Below are 6,000 nucleotides of genomic sequence, written 5' to 3'. Positions count from 1 at the left end.
TTTTGGTGCTCGTGTTAGAAATTCACAAGATGTGTTGGTCTTGACCGTGATGGCACTGATTTCAACAGAGTGGTGTTTTTGACATAAGTATGCTATATGGTTAAATGATGTTTGCGATATATTATGTTTTTATCATTTTGTTATTACTGCAGTTTATTTATTGAATAGGTGACTGAGTATTAAAAAAAAGCTATTTCATGGGAGTGTTATATTTTTACTGGTATGCATTCTGCCACTTTTTTATTAACTTGCGACAATATATGCATAGTAATGTATATTATTATTATTATTATTCGTGACACCTCCAAGGAGTCCGAAGACTCATGTATATATTGTACTTATATTAGTTGTATTATTATTTGGCTGTTTTGAATATCACAGGTCTAGATTGCGGATGTAATAATAAAAATGAATTACAATGTATTGATGTATACATTGTAGAATAAAGATGGAGTATACGTGCTAATTGCATGTTATATTGGCTGACACAGGACGATTGTGTACGCGTTGCAGGACATTATATGTTATTAGCCATACATCTCTATGGAAGTTAAAGACTCATCCTGTTCCTTAATTCATTTGGTAGCTGTTATCAGAAATTCTTTCATAAACATATATTGTACAGTGATGTTTCAAATTGTTCTGATGTCGACAAACCCCTTTTTGTCTGTTCTGAATGTATTAGCAAATTTTATGTATGGTATATGGACGTGGTCGTAGATAAATCTGTTTTCTTCTTTTTCTCCTCTCCATCTTCTCATTCTGAATACTTCAATTAACTTATGCTTGTGTGTGGTCTTTAAAAAATCTTAATGTATTGTGTTCATTAACATTTGAGTATGAATTAAAGAAATTATACTAGACAAGAAATTATATTCACATTTAAATCCTTTACTGAAGTATACTCAAAGTTTGTGCATGAAGTATTTTTACAATTGGGCTACTTGTATGTAGCAGCTGTGGACTTCAGATCAGTGACCTTAGTATCCATTAATACACAGCACACTTCCTTTCAGATGTGTACAGTATATTTCCATGCATTATGGGAAGGATTGGAAAAAAAAAAACAAGAAACAGAAAGAACTTTGAGAAGGCAGAAACCCTCTTTTCCACCACAGTATTGAAAATAGAATATTCTTGGTCTTTATGGTTAAATGAAACCTTAATATCATAAATGCTAATAAAAGGTGATGTGGGCTCCAGGACAGTTTATGTCTTAAGTAGTGTCATAAGCTCTCAGATGAATTTGAAACTTTTAATTCAGTTTCAGATGCTGGCAGTGATATAATGATGGGTTTATAATCTCCATTAATTTAATAGCTTAATAAAGCTGAATTGAAGCATTTTAGGCTCTTTCTTTCAATTATTATAATTTGCAACCATAATGGAGTAAAATGCAGTTTTCTGACATGGAATTGCCATGGTATTGATGCCCTCTTTAGGTTTCTGCCTGGTCTCTGATGAACCAACAATTTAAAACAGCTCAGGCAAGGAAACCTGAATCAAAAGTACCTAAAAGCTCCTGGGAAGAGTTTGTGTCTTCAGTAGTGCCAGAGATTGTACAGTATTCTTATAAGTTTACATATCAGTTTCAAAAATTTTGGTTAAGTTTGACGTTTGGTTTTAGATAATGATGGATTCACAATATTAACTATTGGCATTGATTAACTCTCTCTCTCCAAAGATTATTAGTATCACTGAAACTTGGTTACTGAGTAGGATATTTTAACAAGGATTAGAAATTGAAGGGCATAGCATATTTTGGCAGGATAGGGAAGATGAACATGGTGATGGAGTGTTATTCATCATAAGAGATGAATCGTGTCCTCTCAAGGTGGGGAATCACATTGGAAATAACACAAAATGGCTTTGAGAGTATATGGTGTGAGATAGATGTGTATAAGACAAGATATTTAGTGGGATGTTGCAGAATGACCGGCTACTTGTATATAGAGGCACTTGTACTAAGGCAATTGATGCAAGGTCATTAGCCTCTGTATATATAGGTAGCCCAGTTGTGAAGTTACTTCACGTGCAAACTTTGTTTGCTTACTCTTGGATAAAGGATGAAACCAAGAATATAATTTCTTTGGCATCTTTAATTTATAGTATAACCAAATGAAAAAATTTTCAATATCTACATATGAAGAAGGATAATTACTTCCTGATCTTTTACTTGTCAATGTATTCAATGTTGAAGTAATCCTTTGAGCTTTTACAATTGACTCTTACTTTAGCAACTTCATAGCAGTGTATAAGGCTTTTGCTATGACTCAGTAATTTTGTTATAGTGGTGTTTGCTATAGAGAGCATTTGACTATATGTTAATGATGTGATTGGCTTTGAAGGATATTTCTGATAGTTGTTTGCCATTTTCATTTGAGAGAAAGTGAGAGTGAGCAGTGTCTGAGAAAAAATAAGTGCTGTCTCACAGGATTCTGCTCATGGGTATCTATTATTTAACTTAAATGTAAATGATGTTGTGAATGGTGTGAGAAATTATATTCATTAGTTTGTATCCTTATGAGGAACTTTAATTACTGTAGTGAACAAATTAAGTTTTTTAATATCTCAATTTAGGTGTTTCTAATATATTTCAAGATGCTGAATCCAGATCTACAATCAAAAATTTCTATCCTACAATTTGTTTTTTAATAATACATATGCTTTCATAGGCTTTGGATTATTTCATCATGAATTAATTGGTAATAATACTAAAACTAAATTGTTACTTAATTTCCTCTTTTATAATTGTGACTCAAGGTATATGAAATTTGAATTTGAAAGTAAATGGAGATGGTGTGAACACATTTCTGTTAAAAAATAAAGAATTAAATCAAGTGAAAAAACATTCAAACATTTTTCTGTAATCCAGAGTATTTTAATAATAAGGTATGACACCTTTTGACTACTTGTATATGGAAATATGACTTCTGCATTACTTCAACCTTGGTATCACTTCTGGGTCCGGCTCCAACTGATGAGACCTCAATGAAGGTTGAAACCAGTCTGACTAGTGGCCCTTCCCATGATGCATAGCATTATGGGATATTAAGGTAATTAATGTGAAGTTATCTGCCTCTGTATACAAGTAGCCTAGTCGTGATGTTACTTTATGTGCAAATTTTTATTTGCTTACACTTGGATAAAGGATTGAGCCAAGAATATAATTTCTTGGTATCTTTAATTTATAATATAACCAAGTGAAAAAAAAACTTTTAAACATCAAAACATTCTGTAACACAAACTCAGTCAATTTTTTTCTCACTTGTGCTCAGATGTCTTTGAATTTCTAATTTCATTCAATAAATGGCTGTAAGCAAACTGTGGTTTGTTTACAGCCATTGTGAAGTGACATAGGGTTATTCATGTTGTAATTGAATGTGTCAGTTACTTTTGGGGATGAAATGGGGAACAAGGTAAAAATGGGCTTTTCATTAGTACAGTGCAACTTTCTAAGTTAAATTAATTCAACATATTCAGAGAAAATGTTGTTCTGGTGGGTTGCTACTGATTTCTTTCTACAGGACCCAAGATAATGTAACTTCTTGTTACTTTTGTTTAACTCGATGTGTCTAGATTCTCTGAGTTGTATATTTGATATTGTACCTAAACTTAGAATTTGCCATATGACCAATGCTTCACTTTTTAGATCCTCCAGCACCTGCTCCACCATTACTGCACTGATGAATGCTGAACTTCCAGCTTCTGGTGTAGATTTTTATCACTTCCACACACATACACACAAAGTTGGTCCCAAAGTCTATAGCAAATAAATGCCACATGTGGGCTGGAGTCAGGAGCAGAATCCTTTCTTTCTGATTTCTCATTCTGTGTCTATATATTATGTGTGTTCTTCTGGCCAGTTTGTTTTGAGGGACCAAAAAACCTTTTTTTCTCTCTCAGTTTAATAGCCAACTCGATTTTAACAGCATTAGGAATAATATCAGAATGCATATCTCCAAGTTTTGGGAGGTAATTTCTATAAATTGTTCTTTTTTTATTATTTATTTTTATAATTTTTTAAATTACACAACTATATCTGGCCTAGTTCCTTGCAACTTTAATAATGTTGTCTCTTGTTCACTCAGCTGCGACTTAAACACTTGAAAGTATGACTCACGTTGTTTCTCAATTTTGTGTTAACATTTTAAATGTGATAACCAGTTCTTTTGCACTCACCATGAATGGTGTTCATGTTAGTGAGCAAAATATAGAAGCTGTAAATAAATTCTAATTTCCTTTTCTTTTCCTTCAACCATTTTTTAAGAGTTTCATTATGTCTAACACACATTTATACAAAACATCTAGCAATAGATCTTCACAGTGAAGAATACTGGAAATTTGTTGGAAGATTGGGAAAACTGCATTTAAAAAGTAAGTTTATGTAACAAACTTCTGTTTCTAAAGCATTGTTGCAGTGCTGATGTCATTCCTGATTTTATTAAAATTGAGAAGTCTATTAAATTGTGTACTGCACATAGGATTTATCAAAAAGCTAGCAAAGCTTTATTAGATCAAATCTATTATAGCAAGAAGCATTTTCATTTCAAATAATGCTGAAATCTGAGCTTGAAGATATTCTGAAACTTGAGCTTAATCATGACCATTTTGATTTAGTAGAATTTCTCTTTCCTCTGCCAGACAGGCACACTTAAATTGCAGATGTAGATTGATTCACAAGTTTGAAACGTTAGAACAAACTAGCCATTGCTTTATTCAACTGCCACCTCATTCTGTCTATGATAATGGTGCCTGTGCAGCTCAGTGAAAGTGGCATATGCCATCCATGGTGCTAAATCATCTGAAGAGAGCATCCTAAGTTCAATTCTAGTAGCCGACTAGAGGAACTTTTACTAAGCCTTTTAGGGCCTGTGAGCTCATTTGGTTAGAGTGTCATGCTAATAATGCAAAGGTTGTGGGTTCGATCCCCATACAGGCCAGACACACTGTGTTTGCTGGCCTGTATGGCCTGTTGGCCGATCGGTTAGCGTATCTGCTTTCAGCCAAAAGGCTGCGGGTTCAAATCCTGCAATGGGCATGGATGTTTATGATTGTTTGTGAAAATACTAGTCGTGGTTGCCAGTGGTAGATGGCGTTGGTGTAGATGTTGTAGTTGGTGGATTGAGTTGTGGAATAGGTGTCCTCTGTCGATGAGTCTTTAGACTCCCTGGAGGTGCTATGTAATAATAAATGATGATAATAATATGTAATAAATAGGTTATAAATTTAACTAATAGTCCTTTCACTCTTGAAGAGTTACATTTATTATAAAAAGGTCTGGATGCTGTATTATCACATCTACACATACTTTTTCAATTTCATGGTAGATGTAAAAAACGGTCATCGGAGACTTGCATTCAGATGAAGCTAACAAACTTGGTTTGAATTTCACAGAGTTGATATAAAGCTAAACCCTTTCTTTGCATATTCTATTATCAGAACTACATATATTCTTCATTTCCTTGGTCTAGCATTGAAATCATGAAAGCTGACAAAGGTAATGGCACTGTTTTGATGGAGACCACCCAATATTCCCCTGGAGAAACAATTAGCATGCAGAACAGAAAGACGGGAAATGAAAGAAAAGAGTGAACAGGAAATGCATAAAAGTGCTAGAAACTGAGAGAAAAGAGATTATGGGGATTCAATGATAAGAAGTATACTAATCAGAAAGTGATGCAAGCATGTTTTTCAGGTGTGAAGATAAAGGATGTTAGTGAAGCTCTAAGTCTGCAGAAGAAAGAAGTGAATGAATTAATTGTTTTGGTAGGCACAAGCGATTTGAAACATGAGAAATATGCAATGAGAGAAGATATTAAACAGTTGTTAGAAGAAGCAAAAATAGACTAAGAAAGTAAAGATTACAAGCCTGCTGATTTGGTATGATAGTACAGAATTGAGAATTGCTAAGATTGCTAATGTCAATAAGAAGATTGTGCAGGAGGAATGGTGTGCAGTTCATAAATGTGAGGAATGAATTTGATGGACATCAGGACC

The 6,000-nt window shown here is 33.6% G+C and overlaps 1 protein-coding gene across 2 annotated transcripts in view; it reads left to right on the top strand.

The window, feature by feature from the left end:
• Nucleotides 1-6,000, top strand: part of Unc50 (Unc50 RNA binding protein) — a 130,018-nt gene continuing 124,018 nt past the window's right edge. The window contains exon 1 of one of the 2 annotated variants that reach the window (XM_090396770.1): nt 1-87. The gene's annotated coding sequence lies outside the window, so the exon portion shown is untranslated. The other variant, XM_090396771.1, reaches the window with a different exon arrangement.

The sequence above is a fragment of the Typopeltis vanoorti genome, chromosome 8 (assembly GCF_054136105.1).
Source record: "Typopeltis vanoorti isolate ZY-2024b chromosome 8, IOZ_Tvanoo_1.0, whole genome shotgun sequence".
Lineage (NCBI taxonomy): Eukaryota > Metazoa > Arthropoda > Arachnida > Uropygi > Thelyphonidae > Typopeltis > Typopeltis vanoorti.
Note: the sequence above shows the minus strand (reverse complement) of the source record. Positions and strands in the feature narration are given on the sequence as shown.